Here is a 21500-nt window from a genome sequence, read left to right as displayed (position 1 = left end):
TTTCAGCATACAGGGTCCCTCATAGCTCTGGCAGCGCCACTGTTCCCTTCATCATGAGCACCAGCTAGGCTGGCTGCTCAGAGACTTGCTACTTGGTTCTTCTTTGTTGTAGCTTTTGCCAGACACTGTCTTATTGTGTCTCCCAGGCTGATCTTGGACTCGTGGCCTCCCCAGAGCTGGGTTTGCAGGATATACCACCATATCACTTTTCTGATCTTTAGTTATAGCTGTTTAATACTTTGGCTTGAGGGTCTTAAAAGTACGGAAGTGAATTCCATTTGACTACATTGGATTGGAAGGTCTGGGAGTCGTTGATATCCTATGGAATGAAAGAGAACAAGAGCATTAGGTGAAGCTGTATCACGTCACTTCTGCATCTCAGTGATCAAAATACATAAGAGGACAATCTTAAGGAAGGCTTAATTAGCTCACAGATTCAGAGGGTTCAGTCTACGCTTGCTCAGTTAGTTCCATGCACTTGGACAAAACATTCTGGCAACTGGAGCTCCGGACGGAAGACCATCTTTACTTCTTGGCTGACAGGAAGCAGAAAGGGAGGGGAAGGGAAGGAGAGACACAGGAAGGGAAGGAAGGAGAGGGGAGAAAAGGAGAGGCATAGATAAGGTTCCCCTGGGGGTCCACCCCAGTGACGCGCTTTATCTAGCCCCCACCACCTAACGTATTCAGAACTCTCTAGAATAGTGCCAATAGCTGAGGACTCAGCAGTCAGCAATGAGCTGGTTGCTCATTAATTTTCAGGGCTGTATTTCTCAAACACGGCTGCACAATTGAATCACGTGGTAAGGTTTACAACTAACACGAATACCTGAGTCTCACCTCCAAAGACTCTGACATAATGATCCCAACCAGGAACTCAAAGGACTCTTTTTTTTTATTTTTTATTTTTCAAAGGACTTTTAAAGCTATTTCTTTCCAGGTGTGATGGTGCACACCTTTAATCCTAGCACTTAGGAGGCATAAGCAGGCAGATCTTAGTGAGTTCAAGGCCAGTCTAGTCTACACAGTGTTCCATGACAGCCAGAGCAACATAGTAAGATCCTGTCTCAAAGAAAAAGAAGGAAATAAACACAAACACTAAAATCAACCTACTGCCTATATTATACAAATTCCAGATTAGAGGTTTGTGAAACCTACAGTAAACAAGTATGTGTTATGTAAGTGTATATAAACAACATTCATCATAACACCATTCAATAGCCCAAAGGAGGAAGCCCCGGTACCCAGCAATAAATAAGTGGGTAGACAAAATGTGGTGTGTACAGTATAGGGAGAGATTGTCTAGCCTTAAAAAGGAAGAGAATTCTGACCCGTGCCACAATATGGACAAACCTTGGCTGAGTGAAATAAGGCAAATCAGAAGAAAATATATGTATGATCCCACTTATAAAAATGAGCATAGTCAAATTCTCAAAGACACGAAGTAGACTAGTTGGGCTAAGGGGGCCTGGGGAGTTGTTGTTTAACGGGTACAGAGTTTTCTAGTTGGACGGCTGAAAACCTCCTGGGAATGGGTAGTGGTAGCATGACATTGTGTATGTATTCAATGCCACAGAATTGTATGCTTATAAATGGTAAAAAGGATACATTTTATATCCATATTATTTATTTGTTTGAGATGAGACAGGGTTTCATGAAACCCGGGCTAGCCTCAAACTCCCTAGGGAGTCAACAATGTCCTTGAACCTCTGCTCCTGCTTCCACTTCCAAAATGCCAGGATTACATATATTTTAACACAAGAAAACACATATGTACACACACACACACACACACACACACACATTGGATAGTTGCAAACTTCCCTTTCCAGCTAGATTCAGAGTATCAGGGAACATAATATAGATGATCTTTTATTTTAGGAGAGACTAGTAGTTTCTTAGTGATAATTGTTTTCCTTATAACATTATTATGTTGTCTTAGTCAGTCTTCTATTGCTGTGGAGAGACACCTTGACCACAGCAACTCTTGTAAAGAAAAACATTTAATCAGGGCTGGCTTACAGTTCAGAGGTTCAGTCCATTATCATCATGGTAGGGAGCATGGCAGTGTGCAGGCAGACACGGTGCTGGAGAAGGAACTGAGAGTTCTACATCTGGATCTGCAGGACCCCCAAAGCCCACCTCCAGTGACATACTTCCTCCATTAAGGCCACACCTACCCCAACAAGGCCATACCCCCTAATCCCTGTCAAGAATTTCACTCCCTAATGACCAAGCATCCAAATATATGAGCCTATAGGGGCATTCCTATTCAAACCACCACACAGGTACTTACTTTTTTTTAAGTTTTATTTCATTTTTAAGTGTGTGTGTGCGTGTGCATGTACATGTGTGTAGGTGCCTGTGAAGGCTAGAAGAGGCCATCAAATCCCCTAAAGCTATAGTTAGAGGTGGTTGTAAACTGCCTAACATGGTACTAGGCACCAAACTGAGGTCCTAAAGCAGAACAGCCATTTCTCATGGTCTCAACTGTTTAGCCATTTCTCCAACCCCAACTTGGACTTTAAAAATTAATTTATTTGTATATTTGTTTGTTTAGGCCTTTTAGAGATAAGATCTCACTTTGTATCCTAAGCTGGCCTTGAACTCATTGTATAGCTCAGGCTGGCCTCAGATCTACAGCAATCATCCTTTCTCGACCATCAGAGTGCTGGGATTGTGAGTATACTGGTATTAAAAGTGCACACCACCACACCCAGTTCCTCAAACCATTTTCAAGGGAAGCAGTACTTACACCTTGCTAAAAAAACTGTTAGCTGCTCTTACACCCTCACACATGTGTAGACAAGTAGGGCCTGGAGCTGAAATCTGCAGAGCTCTGCTGTAAAGACCATTGTGTGTGGAGCCTTTTGAAGCCAAGATTAAAGGTGTTTCAATCCTCCTCACACCTTTGATGCAGATCTGCCTGGAATGCACATGGACAGAAGCAAAACTGAGCCCTCCCGCCACTGGTTCTTCCCTGTTTTGAATGTCCAGTGAGATTTCATGAGCAGCAGCGGCAGCTGTTTGAATTCCCCACTGAGGGGAGGTCGGGAAGAAGAATGGCTTGTCATCATCCCCCAATCACTACTAAAGTGACGAAAGTTATCAAGAGAAGTGTGAGCTGCGTCTGACTTGATGTTTCTAGTGTTCCGAAGAGAAAGATGAATTGAGCTAAAACATCTCTCTTTGGTATCAGATTTTGTGAGGAAAAAAAAATGAGGCAGTTTATGTGTGGTCTTGGCTGATGAAAAGCAACGGATGACATTGTCAAGGGAACCCCTCAGGGACTGTAGTCCTGGAGTTCCGCCATAGCGGATGTTGTTAGCAGCCTTTCCAGGCCTGAGTGTCCTTCACAAAGAACTCTGTGATAAGTTGGTGTTGGACACATATAGGTGTGTCTGCACCAGAAAACAGGGTTCATGAGATCTGCCACATATGCTTCCTTGGCAAGAGTAAGATTGGACCCTCACTGATTCGAGGTGTTCCATACCAGTGCAGCTGCTGTCACAGACTGTATCAACTCCCATGGCTGCTGTAACATGTATGTGCCTTGAAGCAGTATGCATGTATCATTATACACTTCTGGAGGCCTGGAGACCAGGAATCAGAAATCAGTTTCACTGAGCCAACACCAAAGTGTCAACTGGGCCACACCCCCTGGAGGCACTAGGGGACAATGTTTCTTTACCTGTGCCAGCGTCAAAAGCTGCAGTCTTTGCATTTCTTGGTTAGGGTCGCCTTCTTCCGGTTTCAAAGCCAGCAGCGTAGCCCATGGTGCCCGCAGACACATTTTTATCACTGCATTATGCTACCTTCTGTCCTGTGGTCAGATCTTCTTCCCTTCTGTCCTGTGGTCAGATCTCTTTCAGCCTCCTTACAGGTGACCCAAGACAATTGTCCCATCTCGAGCTCCTGAGTGGAACTGTATCTGCAAAGCCCTTTTTGCTGTATAAGGCTCCAGGATTAGAGAGTGGGCCTATTTACACGCCATTATTCAGTCTCCCACTTGAACAAAATGAACAGTTAGCCCTTGCCTAGTAGCCACTGTATTTCAACAGGAAACTTTTTATGATTTGAAGCTATGTATTTCATCCTGTCTGATCAAAGAAACCCATTTTATATTTTCATTTCTAAAAGTACAAGTGCAAAAGAACTTGGTATCTTATTTATCTCTCCAAAACTGTAAAGTAATGCATACACACTGCTTCCAGGCATACACAGACTACATGAGACGTGTGGAATTAGTACTGTTTGTGGCAGGAGCCATGTTGGTATGGCACACCTCCAATCTGTGCAGTTCTAGAGTCTTCTGCTTGCCAAGAAACTGTGTTCTGAGTTTCTTGTAAAAAGGCTTAACATAAATATTTTGATATTTAAAAATTGCTTATTTTATTTCATGGTATGACTGTTTTGCCTACAAGTATATATGTGTAGTATGTAGATGAATTTCTAAACGGTCCTATTAAATAAAAAACACGGAGCCAGATATAGGGGTGAAAACCTGAGAAATCAGAGAAATAAGGAAATGCTAACCTCACCTCATCAACTCCGCAGCTTCCAAAGACAAGACTTCCTGTCTGCCCATACACATATGCCTTCCTGTTCTGCCATCCGATTTGCCCTCTCTGTCCAGCTACATCACTTCCTCTTCCTGTCCAGCTCTGTCACTTCCTGTCTGTCTGTACAGACCTCCAGACCTCCATGGTTAACTAGTGTTGGAATTTAAGGCTTGTACCACCACACCTGACTCTGTTTCCAGTGTGGCCTTGAACTCACAGAGATCCAGACAGATCCCTGCCTGCCAAGTGATAGGATTAAAGGTGTGTGCTACTGTTGCCTGATTTCTATATAGTGGTTGGCTTTTTCCTCTGATCTTCAGGTAAATTTTATTGGTTCACAGTATATTGGGGGACACAATACATCACGACAGTACTACACACTTGTGTGGTGCCCATGGAAGTCAGAAGAGGGTGTTGGATCTCCTGGAACTGGAGTTACAGATGGTTGTGAGCCGCCATGTGGGTTCTATGAGCCAAACCTGAGTCCTCTGGAAGAGCATCAGGTGCTCTTAACTGCTGAGCCATCTCTCCAGCCCCTGCATAGGTAAATATTTTGAAGAATATCCCAACACTAAACCCATGAGCATGCAGCTATGAAACAACGGCCCCTAAACTGACCTCTAGATGCCTTCCAGAGCAGGGCTACTCCAAAAAGTTTTCAGTGAGAATTGAAATGTACTGTGTCTATGCTGTCTACCATGTATCCAATGATTGCACAAGACATTTAAATGAACTTATAATCAAATTTCCTGATAGACCATCAAGGCTTGTCATAAGAGCAATAGTAGTAGAGACATTTGGTATTGATACAAAGATACACAGTCCAACTGACAGAATGGAATAGAGTTGGGAAATTAGTCCATTTAGACATGACCAGTTGTCTTGTGGCAACTCCAAGTGAGGATGTGATCTTTTAAATGAAACATACTAGAACAGTTGGCTATCCACACAAAGAAATGGTATGTGGGCACCTCCATATCTCACAATCTTAACCGGGTTTCAATTGCTGTGATGAAATGCCATCACCAAAAGTAGCTTGAGGAGTATCTTAGTGTTTCTACTACCGTGAAGAGACACCATGGCCATGGTGTCCTCTGTACACTGTGAATATATATTACTCTCATTGGTTAATAAAAAAACCGACTGGCCAGTAGCCAGGCAGGAAGTATAGATGGGAAAGTCAAACTCAGAATGCTGGGAGGAAGAAGGGCGGAGTCAGTGGAGTCACCAGGAAACACAAGGAGCAAGACAAGCTAGAGGACAGGTAAAGCCATGAGCCACATGGCAATATATAGATTAATAGAAATGGGTTAATTTAAGTTCTAAGAGCTAGTTAGTAATAAGCCTGAGCTATTGTCCAAACATTTGTAATTAATATAAGCTTCAGTGTGTTTATTTGGGAGCTGCTGGTGGGACAGAAACTTCCACCTACACCGTGGCTATTCTTACTAAGAAAAACATTCAACTGGGGTGGTTCACTTACAGTTCAGAGGTTTAGTCTATTATTGTCCTGGGAGGACACAGCAGCATTTAGGCAGACATGGTGCTGGAGAAGGAGCTGAGTATTCTTACATCTTGACCTGCAGGCAACAGGAGGTGGTCTGAGATACTGGGTGTGGCTTGTGTTGTAAAATGGCACACTGTGACCTTGGTGGGTTTGAGCCAAGGTACCCCGAGGCGGGTGAGGGAGACACACCATGCAGATGTGGTGGGTGTCTACATGGCACGGGGGCGGGGGGGGGGGGGGGAGTTACTCACACCATGCAGATATGACATCCACATGGAAAGTTTTATTATTAAAGGGGGAGAGGAGAAGGAAGAGAGAAAAAGAAGGAGAGAGAGAGAAAGAGAGGAAGAGGAGTTATGTGCAGCTTCATGAAAGGAGAGAGAGGGAGAGAGGAAGGAAGAGAGAGAGAAGGGTGAAGGGCTTTCTCTTAAAGGGGACTTTACATAAGAAGATGTCAGGATGCTGGGCGGGTACCCAAGGGGTGCGCCAGAACGCTAACATTCCCTAACAGCTAAGCATATAGGAGACCTCAAAGCCCAGCCCCACAGTGATACACTTTCTCCAACATGGCCACACCTATTCCAACAAAGCCACACCTCCTAATGGTGCCACTCCCTGTGAGCTTATGGGGCCCAATTACATTCAAAATGCCACGAGGAGGAAAGGGTTTATTTGGCTTACTTATCCCAAGTCATATTCCACTGAGCGAAGTCAAGACAAGAACTCAAACCAGGCAGGACCCTGGAGGCAGGAGCTAATGCAGAGGCCATAGAGGGGTACTGCTTACTGGCTTGCTCCTCGTGGCTTGCTCAGCCCGCTCTTATAGAACCCAGGACCATCAGTCCAGAAATTAAAGGTGTGCTCTACTATGCCTGTCTTATGAAGCATCTTGCATATTCAACAATTTGCCTGTCTTAGCACCTTTGTTTTCAATACTATTTTAATTACATTTGTTTATTCACTTATTTAGTTCATGTACACATGCATGCCTGTACATATGTGTGCTTGTACATGCATGTGTGCTATAGCATGAATGTGAAGGTCTGAGGAGGACACCTTCCAGGAGTTGGCTCTCTCCCTTTACCACATGGGGCCCCGGGATCCAACTCCGATTGTCGGGCTTGGCACCTGCTGAGCCCGCTCCTGGGCTATCTTTGGTGTTTTCAGATAGGTTCTCAGTCTGAAGCCCTCACTGCACCCCCTTCTGGCTTCAGATTTGAGATCCTCCGTCTTCAACCACCCAGCCCTAGGTTCCAAGCTTATACCACATCCATCTTATTAAAAGCATTACAGAGCCAGGCAAGACAGTCCACACTTGTCATTCCAGCACTCAGGAGGCAGATCTCTGAGTTCAAGGCCAACCTGGTCTACATAGTGAGTTCCAGGACAGTCAAGCCTGCACAGAGAAACAAAATAAAAACAACAACAACAACAACAACAACGAAATGCATGTGTTAAGTTGGATAGAGGAAAGGTTGGAAATATCATAAAGCCAGTTTCATAAACTATTAGCAACAGAATCTATATGGTAAGTTTAAGGGATTTAATTTTATAAAATTATTTAAAAATTGTTGAATATTCAAGATGCTTCATATTCAAATGCCAGGAAGATACCAAACATTCAGGAAAAAAATAGGGGAGTCACAAAAAAAAAATTAGCAGATGCTTCACGAAGCTATGTCTGAGTAGCTAATAAGCAGATGGAAAAAGTGCTCAATGGGCTAGCATGGTAGTAAATGTCTGTACAGAGAAGGATCCACATTCTCCATCAAGGCCAAGATCATCCAGCATGTGGGTAGATGGCTCAGCAGAAAGACCCTTGCTGCCAAGCCTGATGACCTGAATTCCACCCCCACAACCCGTAGGATAGAAGGATAGAGCCAACCCCCAGGGGTTGTCCTCTGACCTCTACATGTGCACCATGGGGCAACCTTTCCTCACCCCCCCCACAAGAAAATGTTGGGGTTTTTGTTTGTTTGTTTGTTTGTTTTTAAGTCATCCTCAGTTACATGATGCATTCCAGGCAAGTCTGGGCTATATTGGACATTGTCTCAGAATAAAAACAAACAAAATATGAAATCACTCTACTTAATTATCACAGAGATGAAAATCAAAAAAAAAAAATAGGCAACTCAATTATCACCCACCAAAATGGAAAAAAAAAGTGTTGATGGGAATGTTGAACTTCAACTCCTATATGTTGCTGATGGGAGTGTAAATTAAAGCAAACACTTCAGAAAACTTAAAAAAAAAAATCCAGTAAATCTGAACATGGCCATATCCTTGATCCAAGACTTCTGTTTTTTGCATATGACCAAGAGATACACTTACCGTGTATCATACTCAAAGGATGTCATTGTTATGGCCACAGAAGCAATATTTTATTTTAATAGTTTCAAAATGTAGATGACTCCAGTGGTCATCAACATTTGTCTGGATACATTTTATTGCATTCACACAATGGAATGCAACACATCCTCATAAACAAACTGCGAAAAATATGGGCGAACCTCACAACAGCAAGTTAAAGAAACCAGAAACAAAATACATGTTGACATGTCTGGACCTGTGTAAACACAAAGCTAATTCTCTACCAGAAGATAGGGTATGGTCCCCCTGGGTGGAGGAGAGTGATTAAGTGTCTGAGGGGAAACATTCCAGGATGCTGGTTATGTTTATGCCTGAGTGTGATTTGTTAGTGAAATTTCGACAAACTGCATAAATTTTCCGTGTATTTACTTGTCGTCTGTTATAGTGGAATAAAAAGTGTCTGCCAGAGCCTCTAAGCAACAAGGGATCACAGGATTTGACATTTGACAGACTCGGGTCGGATTTGAGAGACATGATCAGATTTGCATTAGGGAGAGATAAGTACAGGATCTGCAGGAGAGAGGCCTTACCAAACTGCTTGCAGGAGTAATCCTGGCTGGATGTAAAGCAAGCGCGACCCGGAAGAAAAGATTACCGTGGATGGAGAGACAGCAGGCATGATGGGACTTGCCTTCCTGTCTCCGAGTTCTTTCTTGAACAATGTTTATAACTGTCGATTGGGTGCTACTTTAATGATTTAATATTTAGTTGTAATTGCCATATTCCTCCCGCCCGCGAGATCAATGCCTCTTGCATAACTATACAGAAGGAAATGTAAGTGTAGAGCTAAGACGGCTTCAAAAGAAATGGGTTGACAAGGTCTAGGCGACTCATCTTCCTCCAAGTACAGGTAAAACCACCATCTGCTTGGGACTGGGTGATGGTGGGACACAGGACGTTAGGCCGACGGTAGGAAAGAGACAACAGGACCCGTCAGATCGGCGTGAAACGGGTCCGGGAAACGGGACGCCTCTGTACCCTGAATTCCAATAGCAAGCTCAGGCTACGGTTATTTCCTTCTCCGGATGTCAGCAGAGGGCCCGAACTCTGGCGAGGCGGGGATTCAGGCAGAAGGGGTGGAGTTGGGGCTTGGGCTTAACCTATTACATGCAAGCAGAGCCACCCACCGGTGATTGGCAGACGTGTCTACCAGTGTTTTCGCGTCCCGCGAACCTAGCTGCTTTCGTCAGGTCCCCGGGGTGTTTCACTTTGAGTCACTGGGGTTAACCAACCGCTCCCAGCTAGGGGACCTACGGGTACTGCCATCTACCCCTGCCGTGCAAAGGGAGCTTCTTTGGTCCCATTGGAGTATTCTTTAGTGCCTGAGGCAGAGCTTGGTACCCTGGGTAAGGGAGTTAACTGCTCCCGCTGTTCCCACTCATTCTCTAGCTCATGATTTTTTTTTTCTTAAGTGGGATAAGGCGACATTTATAGTTTGAAGTGCCTTTCCCCCCGTGCAAACACTTATCGCAGTCCTTATCCCCTCCCTCAAAGGCAAAGCGACCCCTCCAGTAAAGGACTATCAGCGCAGATCACATTCCTTCACTTAGCAAGTAACTTCAAATTATCTTATATTTAATATTGCAAACCTTGAGTGAGAAGGTTCATAAAACATGAAAAGTGTTTCGAAGTGCTTATGCATTCCTGGTGAGAAAGTGGGGTAGTGGCCGGTTTGGTTTCAGCACCCACATGGCAGCCTCCAACTGTCTGGTTCCAGGAGACCCAGTGCCCTCGGGCAAGCATGAAGTACGTGCAGAGAAATCCCTCATACAATAAAAATAACTCTGCAGACTTTGACCTGGAAAAGTATGTAAAACGTTCAGAGCTTACAAAATGCTCTTTTTCAGTGTTACATTCAACTCCAAATAAATGTATGTGGTATTTGCAGCGTGGGTTCCAAAGCACAAGAATTCTAGATGCCCAGCCCCAGGTAGTGCATTATTCAGACTGGAGACATCAGCATCCACTTTGTTAGGTACTTGAAAATTGATCATATTGATTCCCCCCCCACCCCCACCCCCGTACCCATAGAAAAACGGTTAGCTTCAAACTAGCTCCTTCTTTTGTTTTCTTTTTCTTTTTTTTTCCGAGACAGAGTTTCTCAAGTAACAGCTCTAGCTGCCCTGGAACTACTACTAGCCTTGTAGACCAGGCTGGCCTCAAACTCAGAGATCTTCCTGCCTCTGCCTCCCAGGTGCAAAGATTAAAGTTGTGAGCTACCACAACCAGCTCAAACTAACTGAAACAGCTCACGGGCAGTTTTCAGGACACATTTTTTTTGCTTTAGATTCTGTGTGGAGGTGTGTGGTGCTGTCTGCCATAATGTGGCACTTCAAATATCACCCCCATTTCCTCAACAATTGGAGAAACATAAATTTACCCTTAATAGGTGGAAAAAAATGAAGGTTGAGGTGGTATAATGCCTAAACCATCAATTCTCCACAGATAATTTGTACTTTTCTTCTTTAATACTTCATGAGTAGCTTGTGAAATTAACCATAGTAGCTATTGCTGGTATTGGTCGTAACTTGGTTCATCTAACATCAGTTCTCAACCTGTGGGTCTTGACCCTTTTGTGTATGTATGTGTGAGGGGGGATGCCACATATCAGAAACTCATATTGTGATTCATAACAGTATCAAAATCATAAGTTATGAGGTAGCAACAAAAGTAATTTTGTGGTTGGGGGTCACCACAGCATGAGGAACTGTATTTAAGGTTCATAGTGTTAGGGAGGCTGAGATCCACTGACAGCGCTAAGTTATCCAATAACTGTTACATCTGAAGAGACCTCATCCAGTCAGCTACAGAATCCATGAAGTGACTGGGGGCCAGAAATCTGAGGTGTACCAACGGCCAATTATGAGAAAAGGAGCGGCAAAGTTAACTCACTCTGAAAGAAAACTTGCACACAAAACTCCTGCAGACCTTCTCAGTGTTACCTTTGTGGATCTTGCCGAGGCCAAAGCAAATTGAACAAGAACCTGTAGTTTGGGTATACATTCAGGGTACAGAGGTGTTCCCGTTGGCCTTGGGGAAATGTCAGCATGTGATACAGGCTGAACGTCTCTAAACATCTTCCACTGCCTTCATGGGTGAATCATGCAGCCTCTGAAAGTGGAGTGTGGTAATACATGGAGTTGTTAACCCAGGGCCCAGCAAGCCAGCTCTGGGTGAAGAACTACTAAGTCTGAGAGCACACAGGGCTCAAATGTTCAAGGTGAGTGCAAACTCTCGGACACCTGCAAACTGTAAACTGTCAACGCAAAGCTAGAGGCCAGCGTGATTCTCTATGGAAATGTCTCTGAAGGAAGAATGACTGGTCCTAACAGGCAGAAATACTAAGACTGCAATGAGAAATTTTGTAGTGGGGAGGTGGCGGTGCACGCCTTTAATCCCAGCACTTGACAGGCAGAGGGCAGGTGGATCTCTGAGTTCAAGGCCAGAGAAATCCTGTCTCAAAAACCAAAAGAAACCAAAAAAAATTTTTTTTCATTTGGGAGTCTTTTTATTTTTGGTTATTTTTTATTTATCTATTTATTTATTTTTTATTTTTTGGTTTTTCAAGACAGGGTTTCTCTGTAGTTTTGGAGCCTGTCCTGGACTAGCTCTGTAGACCAGGCTGGCCTTGAACTCACAGAGATCCGCCTGCCTCTGCCTCCCGAGTGCTGGGATTACAGGCGTGAGCCACCACCACCTGGCTATTTTTAGTTTTAAGAGACAGACAGGGTTTCTCAGTGTAGCCTTGGCTGTCCTGGAACTCACTCTGTAGACCAGGCTGGCCTTGAACTCACACGAGATCTGCAAAGGTGTGTGCCACCACCGCTCGGCTTGTTTTGGAGTCTTATCAGCAGGAAATAGAAGCACCAGGAGTGCCGTTGCACGCTTTTAATCCAAGGCAGTCGAGTCTCTTGAGTTTGAGGCCAGCCTAGTCTACATTGAGTTCTAGGTCAACCAGGACTAGAGAGTCTGTCTCAAAAAAAAAAAGAAGAGAAAAAAGAGAGGAGGAGGGAGGAGAATGAGGAGTGTTGGGCAGTTAAAAATCGCTTTCTTCCTTTATCCTCAATCCCTGTAAAAATTTATAACTTGACTATTTTGTATTCTGTATATATCTTAAATTTCTAATTTAAATGGACTCAACAAGTACATACTCAGAAACCAACAAGTCTCTGCCTGTTTCCTTCCTGTCTCTTTGTGTGGCCTCCTGTTTGTAACATTGCAACCTAAACACAGAAATTACAGCACAAAAGCCCACATGAGGTACTTTGGGTATATTTTTTTAATTTTTAGAGTTTGAGTCTGGAGCTTGCCCGGTACCCAGAGGTCCTAAGTGCCAGACCCACTAGAACTGGAGTTGGTTGTGAGCCTCCACATGGTTGATGGGAACCAAACCCAGACGCTCTGCAACAGCAACACGTTTGTTGTCTCAACTGGTGAGCCAGCTCTCCAGCCTGCCTTGCTGCTTTCAAAACTGTTTTCAGAGCTTCCCAGGATTCCAGTTCAAACCGGTGTTAAAGACAAAGTCTACCAAATGACCTAATTTTGCTTCTGAGACAGTCAAAACTACATAGCCTGTATATAGAGGGCAAAAATGGTCTATTGTTTTCAGTAAAATTCTTACATGTGGCTACCGAGCACTTGACAATGTGGCCAGTATGACTGTAGCTAACTGCTGAGTTTTATCTAGTTGGGTCACAGAAGTGCTTTTATTTAACATTAAAGCTATTGTGTAAAACAGAAACAACTGGTATTTAAAACACAAACTGTAACTGTTACTGATAATTTTATACATTGTATCTTGATGCCAGCTTCCTCTACGAGACCTTACTTGAAAAATAAGAGCCTGCCATGCAGCCTAATGACAAGTTAGATCCCTGGAAACATGTAAAAAGGTGCATGTGTTGGTACATGTCTGGTGTCTCACACACACAGACCCTGCCCAGCAGAATGGAAATCAAGGGTTCAAGTTTCAAACCTGCAACAAAAGGTTGAGGTACCTACTCATCAAAGAGGACCTGACTGCCAAGTTCTCCCAGCATCCCTCAGTCCCTGTTACAGGGTATGGTTGGCATACCCCACCCTCTAACCTGAAGTCTCCAGCCCAGGTGCTGGGCTGCCCTTCCTCCACAAGTTGTTACCCACCCTTTGGCCTCTTGAGTGCTGGACCGGGTTCCCTGGTTCCCCTCTCCCCCCACCTCAGTCTGGTTATGTCCTTTGGGTTCAGACAGATGACTCTGCCTCTACCCATGGTTTCTCTTTTATCTACTTAAGTTTCTCTTCTAACGTACCTAGGAGCAGTCATACCCTTTCCTTTTTATTTCTTTTCATTCAATATATAAGAAATTATGTTTGGAAAAGCCAAAACAACCCCACAGCTAAAGGTACCCGGCACCAAGCCTGACTGACACCCCAAGTTTGATCCTAGGGATCCACACAGTAGAACAGACTACCCCAAGTTGTCCTGACACCCACGTGTTCCAGTGCAAAGACTCAAACACATATGATTAGTTAAAAAAAGAAAAAGACCATTATGGGATTGACACAGGAAAAGCTTTTATTTAAGATTCTGGAAAATGAGTGATATGCAGCAATATACAGGCTAATAACATCTTGACTGCAGGCTCATGACTAGGCCCTAGCAAAGAACTTGTCCTAGCATGCAAGGGGGATACAAGAACCACCCCCTATACCAACACATTCTAATGATCTAGCAAATCTCCCTTTTGGTTGCACCTTGGCAGAAGTGGGACACTCTGAGTTCTAGGGCAGCCAGGCATAGAGAAACATCAATCGAACCACCACCTAACATATTGATAATTTGGGGGAAACTACCTTCAGTGCAATCAATTACTACAAGACTACTCAGGGATCCTCTCACAGGGCCCTCATTCTCTATCTGTAAAATGGGACTTCAGCACCTATCTCAGCAACAAAGTGAGAATGAATCTGTTACCACGCCCTAATACCAAGGCGGGACACGGGCCAGCCTACTTCACCTTGGAGGCATTACCCCCTTGGAGCCGGCTTCAAGGCATTCTGCTCACTGGTTTCTTTCTTGTAGTTTTCAGCCTGTAAAAAAATGAATGAAAATGTTTCAGGTAAGTGGAAAATACTAAAATATGTTCTTTTCGGCTGATCTCAAACTTCATTTCTAGGCAAGTAAATGTACTCTTCTGGACTTTTCTCTCGATCAAATTAAACTAAGCAGCCCAGTTCTTTTTTAATTCTAATTCACTACTTCATAATCCCCAGAAGCCACGTTAATTCTTCTGATTCATCTGTGACTCCAGACAGGATCCAAAGAGAAGGCGTACAATCTCCTCCATGGGTTTTATGGAGAGTTCCTTTACCCTTCTGTGTTAGCCTCTTAAAGTACCGCGACAACCTTAAAAGGGCACAGGAAAGGGCGATTCGGGAGGACCTAAGCAGCTCAACAAACACGGGCCGGGGACACTCGGTCGCCTGGGCCACGTGGCCTGGGCCTTCTTTCGACCGATGCCGGGACGTACCTGCGCCTGGGTCCGAGGAGGCCGCACGACTGAGCCCTGGGGATCGGCTCCGGAAGGTCGGTCTGCGGAGAAAAAAAGGGCGGTGGTGAGGGCGCCCGGGCAGGACAGCGCAGGGGGCATTGTGTCTCGCGCGGCCCCGGGCTGGGCACGGCCGCCCGCCCCCCGGGCCACCGAGGACTGCTCTACCCCTACGTTCTGGCCGCCGGGAGCAGCTGAGCTCGGGGCGGGCAAAGCTCGAGGGGACACGTGCCGATCTTCCCGCAGGACACCCTCCCAGAGGACACTCACCACCGAGCCGGGGACAGAAAGACCGAGCTGCAGCACTCTGCGCTGATACCAGCGCCGGGGAGTGGGGCGGGGCTGGCCAGAAAGCCGCAGCCAATCAGCGGGCCTTTCGGAGGGGGCAGGACAGGAAAGAGAGCAGCCAATCCTCAGAAAGACTGTGGGCGGGCATGGTAGGGCAGTCCATCGCCGGGACCGCGGGGCCACTGGCTGCCGGCGGCAGGTCCTCCACCCATTGCCATGTTGCTGGTGACCCTGTACTTAAGCCTGGTCCTCCTCGCGGGGCCTCTGGTGGTCTCCCGAGTGAACCCAAGTTCTTCGAGGTTGCTCCAGGTCAAGAACATTCCTTTCCTAAAGCTATGCCGGTGCTCGATGTGTTCCGACTTAGAACTAGTCTTGTTCAGCTAGTTCACTCCCAGGGCCCTCCCTAGCCTGGAAGGACCAGCCTTTTTCCGTGTTCATTTTCTGTGTTCATGGAAAATAATCATCCAGAAGTAGGATTTGGGGGTTGGGGGGAGAGGTGAGGTGGGCTACCATCAGTGTACTCAAGATGACGGACTTGAACATGGCCAACAGTAGATGAACGGAGTAAAATAGGAGTATTGCTAAAATGATAAGTCATTTTCCACCTGCTGCCCAATCTGTTTGCAAGTTAAAAATCTCACAATTCTCTTTTTAACCATCCTCAAGGTGTAGATGGACACGGGGACGTGTTGAGCGACTTACTCGGGCCAGAGAGCAGCCTAGCAAGGGTGATTCTGGGATTTGAACTCAGAATGAGTCGCTATTTGGAGATAGGCTCCTCTATAGAGAAGAAGATAGAGAGGTTGAAAGAACAGCTTGCTCTTAGCTCAGAGGTAGAAAGGAAAGTGCATGCCAACTTGAGGGCCCCAGAGGGTAAATGGAACTGAAAGATACAGGAGCAGTGTGGCTTGGGATGAGTGAGTGCCTGTGGTCAAGGCATTCCGAGGGCCCCGTTGGCTTCAATTTTTACCAAGAATAATTAAAAAGCGGCACCAGTGTTTCTGCCCAGGAGAATGGTAGGATCTGGTGTTGGTTGTGGTTAAGGTTTGACTAAGGTGATTTGGGTAGAAGAAGAAGCTGAACCAATTTTAGGAATATTAGCAGCCAGTCACGACCATGTTGAAATGACAGAACACCAGTGTATTTGGACAACTGGGAGATATTACTTTTGTTTAACTGTGGCAATTGGAGCCCAGCTGCAAACGAAGGCTCTCGGAACTGATAAATAAATCTTAGGACGCTAATTCAGTCATTCAGTGGCAACCTGGAAGGATGCATGGTAGGGTGATGCTGCCCAGCTGGAGCCTGACCTCAGTGCTCTGAGCACATTTCATTGGCTAAGCTAGGATCGTAGGTGTGCTAAATGTGTTTTCAATACTAGGTGGATCCGTAGTTGTCCAGAGGGACAATAAGAACAGATTCAGATTTGACTAGTGTTTCAGAAGGAGATAGGAAAGTAAAGGGAGAGGCTGGTTCGATGGTTAAGAGCATTGACTCTTCTTCCAGAGGACCCAGATTCTGATCCCAGCACCCACATGGTGCTTCATAAGCATCTATAACTCCAGTTCCAGGGGATCCAATGCTCTCTTCTGGCCTGTGAGGACACCAGGCACACAGGTGGTGCACAGACATACACCCATACACATTAAAATAATTAAATGAATAAATTTTTTTAAAAAGAGAAAAGAGGGCTGGAGAGATGGCTCAGCGGTTAAGAGCACTGACTGCTTGTCTAAAGGACCCTGGTTCAATTCCCAGCACCAATATGGCAGCTCACAACTGTCTGTCATTCTAAGATCTGACACCCTCACACAGACATACATGCAGGCAAGACACCAATGCACATTAAAAAAAAATAAGTAAAAAGGGGAAAGATGAAAAATAAATTAGTGTATGTATGTGTGTATGTATATATGTGTGTATGTGTATTCAGCAGAACTTTAAGGCAAATCAATCTAAAAGGAATATAAAGTAAAATTATGTTCTAAAAGCAACACATCACCATAGAACATCTCCCACAACAAAATGTTTAACACAGAGCTCTAGGCAGGAGTTATAGCCGGACTTCCAGGCAGAGAGAGGAAGTAGAAGGAGATAATCGAATGCCAAAGAGACATGGAAGGAGTCAAACATACAGAATGAAAGAAAGGTAAAAAGCCACATGGTAAAACATAGATGGATAGAAATGGGTTAATTTAAGCTATAAGAGCTAGTTAGGAATATGCCTAAGCTATGGACTGAGCTTTCATAATAAGTCTCCATGTCATTATTTGTGAGTTGGCAGCCCAAAGGAAAATTCGATTATATATGGTGTCCAATGTGGAGGCTCAAATATCCAAACATAGAGCCTGAGAAACCTAAGAAAAGTTCTGGACAAGGAGCTGAATGAGGCTTCCTAGTCCTGCAGTCTCTTAGGCAGGCTGGTGTTCTGAGACTGGATGAGACATGATTAATCTTATTGGCTACAAAATCCTCATGACAGCCGGGCGGTGGTGGCGCACGCCTTTAATCCCAGCACTCGGGAGGCAGAGCCAGGCGGATCTCTGTGAGTTCGAGGCCAGCCTGGTCTACCAAGTGAGTTCCAGGAAAGGCGCAAAGCTACACAGAGAAACCCTGTCTCGAAAAACCAAAAAAAAAAAAAAAAAAAAAAAAAAAAAATCCTCATGACTTATTACTACATGCCATTCTTTCATAGGACATGGGTACAGGTTTGGTTACACAGTCCAAATGGGCTTATAAGATTGACAGATGCCTTTTACCTGCTCAAACATAGAACCAATGTGCACACTGCACATTCCATACTTGTGTTAATGCAGATATATATTTTACCTTTAAAAGTTGGTGTGTTTTCAGAAAAAAAAGGACCAGACACCAATAAAGATGAGTATCCCAGGTGATCCAGCCTTTCAGAATGCCTAAGTTGCAGTCCCTCAAAATTCTGCATCCAGAACAACTTCAAAGCTGCTAGCTGAGATGGTCCAGCCTCACAGACTATTCAGTCAGAACTTCAGATAAGCCTTGCACTTTCCCACCACACCAAACTGGACATCAGCTAGCTCTCCCAGGATTTGACATTATCTGAATTTTCTCAGGGTCCCCTAAAGATGCTGTCACCCCCAGACAACAGGAAGCAGTCTGGGGAACATGATGCCCATATTCCCAAGAGGTGGGTTGGGTGGTTTTGGTCATCTGGTGGGTTATGGATGTTTGTCATCATTTAGTGGAGTTGGTTACAAGTTGTTATTTGTCATGGTCAGGAAGAAAGCTAATCAAAGGAGATTAGATTTAGGGATCTCTTTCTGAAAGGAAAAAGGGGGAATAGTGTATAGAAATGATGGGATAAAAGGGTGGATTGTTGAGTCTACTTTTGAACTAAAAAACAACTACTAATCTCAAATATTTTACATTGGTATGGATTTTTGTATGTTGATACAAATTTAAAGGTATTTTTGTTATACTAATATATGTTTCTACTCTTGTTTAAGATATTGTACCTATGCAGCTCATTTAAAATGTATAAATAAAAAACACAGGTTATTAGTTAGTCATCTATAATAATCAAACTTATAGTCATGTTAGGTATGTTTTCAAGATCAAACAGATATATTTTAAAATATATCTTAAATTTTAGATATCTTACATAGTTTTCAAGCACTTCAAAGACCTACAGAATATGGCATTTAAAAATTTTTAATAACATAAGGCTTTTCATGGCAATGAGACACGTCTACTCCTGGCAGCACCAATTTACTTCAAAAAAGGATGATGGGCATCAAAGAACCTCCATATGGAGTTTGCTTTCACTGTGGCAAAGCTAGCCATTTGGCAAGAAACTGCCTTTGCCTCCACTGCTGACAGTATGCTGTCCAAATTGGACAAGCAGGGCACAAAAGAAAGTGACTGCTGAACTTTGCCAAGACAAGGTAGGACAGTCCTTCAAAATTCCTGCTTCACAGAAATGTCTGTCAGATATGCTAGGCCTGTAGGCAGAAGATAGATGCCCCAATACTACAGAGGAATCTTAGGTGACTGTCCAGGAAGCCAGCTGTTTCTGTCATTTCTATAGTTTTGTAACTTGCTTGCTATGCACTTCCTGTTTACTCAGGTAATAGTATATCCTTCTCAGGTCTATTATGGGATTGAAGACCAGATAGTGATAGTTACCGTTTTCCTTGTTACCAAATTCAGAAAAGAAACTTATATAAGATATATAAGGTTTATAAGGTTGAGAAACATAAAAGCTTAAGTTGTTTATCTAAAGGGATGTTTTAAGATCTAAAAAGATATTTTTAGGATGGTAATACAAGTTATGATAAAGAATAGCTTAGGTATAAAACTTTAGATTCATCAAGATAGGAAAAAAAATACAATACTTTCTCTGAATTTGCCAAATATAAATGGACTGGATATTGTAAATATAATAATTCTTACCTGATAATTCTTCTTCTTCTTCTTCTTTTTTTTTTTTGGTTTTTGAAACAGGGTTCTCTGTGTAGCTTTTGGAGCCTGTCCTGGAACTCGTTATGTAGACCAGGCTTGCCTCAAACTCACAGAGATCTGCCTGCCTCTGCCTCCTCAGTGCTGGAATTAAAGGCATGCAGCACCACTACCTAGCCTGATAATTGTTCTGATTGTATATAGTTTTACTATGTTAGAGTTAAAACTTTTCCTTTTTATTTAGACAAAAAGGGGGAAATGTTGTGGGATATTTTTATACTGTGTGAAGATGTATTTCTGTGATTGGTTTAATAAAAAGCTTGTGTAGTCAGGTATGCTTCCAACTTGTTATCTTCTTTAGCTCTGAGTGCTAGGATTACAGGCATGTGTACCACTCTACACCCAGGTATTCTTTCTTTCTTTCTTTTTTTGGTTTTTGGGTTTTGGGCCTGGTCTCCCTAGTGCTCCACACCTTGCAAATCCTCTATTACTTTGAAACAGTGTCGCACTAAGTTACCCAGGCAGACCATGAACTGACTATAGCCCAGGCAAGGCTGGAACTTTCCATCCTCTTGCCTCAGTCTCCTGAATAGAAAGGACTACACCCCTGAACCACCATCCCTGGCTGTGTGCTTAACTTATTTAAATTTCCAGGGTGTGAGATGATTTTGCAAGTTTTCTATTAATAATAAAATGCATTTTTAGAAATTTTGGAAGAAAGAAAATTTCCAAACATGCACAAAAAAATAGAGTTCAAGGAGCCACACTTGTGCATTCTTCTCCCAGCAAACAACTGTTCACCCAGACCACTTGCTTTGCATACTCATTCTAGCTATCATCTTTTTTTTAAATCCAAGTATTTAAAAAAAATCACAAGCCTCATTTATTCTTCCTCTAAATAAAAACTTCAGTATTTATTTTGAAAGAAAAGACGGAATTATGATTGAGTACAATGCCAGTGTAATTGCTCGAACAAACAATGGCTCTATTGTCATACAACGTTACTTTACAGTGTGTTCCTTTCAATAAGGACCTAAACAAGGTCTCTTCATTATGCCGTGTTTCTTTTAAGGCTCTTTCAGTTTAGAAGAAACAATGAGCTACTTTGTAATGTCTCTGACTTTTTAGATAACTTTTTAAGGTTGAATGCAAGTGTTCTAAGTCACCCTTTTAAGTGAACAAATCAGTATTTTTAATATTCCTCTAAGTTTTATAATCATCACCATCATCTACTCCCAGATCATTTGCACAGTCAGTGTTTTAGTGGAAAAACAAGCCCCATGGCAGCTGGAGAGATGGCTCAGCAGATAAGCACACTTGCTCCTCTTGCGGGGGACCTGAGTTCAGTTCCCAGCACCCGCTTCAGGTGGCTTGTGACTGCCTGTAACTCCAGGTCCAGAGGATCTGAAGTCCTTCTCTGGCTTCTCTGGACACCCACAAGTTCACACACAGATTCACACGTACACACATAAAAATAAATAATCAATAAAATTAAAAAAAACCCCAAACTTCCCTAGTCCTTAGAAAACATTCTCTGTTATGGATTTTTCTTTTCTATATTTTTCATAGAAATGGAATCACACATGTGGTCTTTTTTCAAACTAGACTTTCTTCATTTATACTTGTTTTCAAGCTTTCTCCATGTTATATCGTGAATCACACATCAGTTTAGTTTATGGTTGACCAATAATTGCCGTATAAGGAACAACATTTTGTTTAGCCATCCATCAGGTTCTGTGTAGTCTGTTTCCTGCACCCTGCAGTCTTGACAGACCTTGAATTCCTTGTGTGTAGCCACAGCTAGCCTTGACC

General features: G+C 43.6%; 1 long non-coding RNA gene and 1 other non-coding gene across 5 annotated transcripts; both read right to left on the bottom strand.

The window, feature by feature from the left end:
• Positions 1-209: 209 nt before the first annotated feature.
• On the bottom strand, positions 210-17794 carry LOC128108528 (uncharacterized). 4 transcript variants are annotated; one of them, XR_008217498.1, is made up of 5 exons: positions 15234-17794; positions 14946-15007; positions 8967-14505; positions 433-6139; positions 210-319 (listed from the first exon to the last, which is right to left on the bottom strand). It is a non-coding gene; the product is annotated as an uncharacterized LOC128108528 (long non-coding RNA). The 4 variants fall into 4 exon arrangements; XR_008217501.1 differs by having other exon boundaries at positions 216-319; positions 6043-6139; positions 15234-17782; XR_008217499.1 differs by lacking the exon at positions 210-319 and having other exon boundaries at positions 432-536; positions 6043-6139; positions 15234-17782.
• LOC128109194 (small nucleolar RNA SNORA26) lies at positions 14713-14834 on the bottom strand. The gene has a single exon (XR_008217734.1). It is a non-coding gene; the product is annotated as a small nucleolar RNA SNORA26 (small nucleolar RNA).
• Positions 17795-21500: the final 3706 nt, after the last annotated feature.

The sequence above is a fragment of the Peromyscus californicus genome, unplaced genomic scaffold, assembly GCF_007827085.1.
Source record: "Peromyscus californicus insignis strain IS unplaced genomic scaffold, ASM782708v3 Scaffold_13__1_contigs__length_99412109, whole genome shotgun sequence".
NCBI lineage: Eukaryota > Metazoa > Chordata > Mammalia > Rodentia > Cricetidae > Peromyscus > Peromyscus californicus.
Note: the sequence above shows the minus strand (reverse complement) of the source record. Positions and strands in the feature narration are given on the sequence as shown.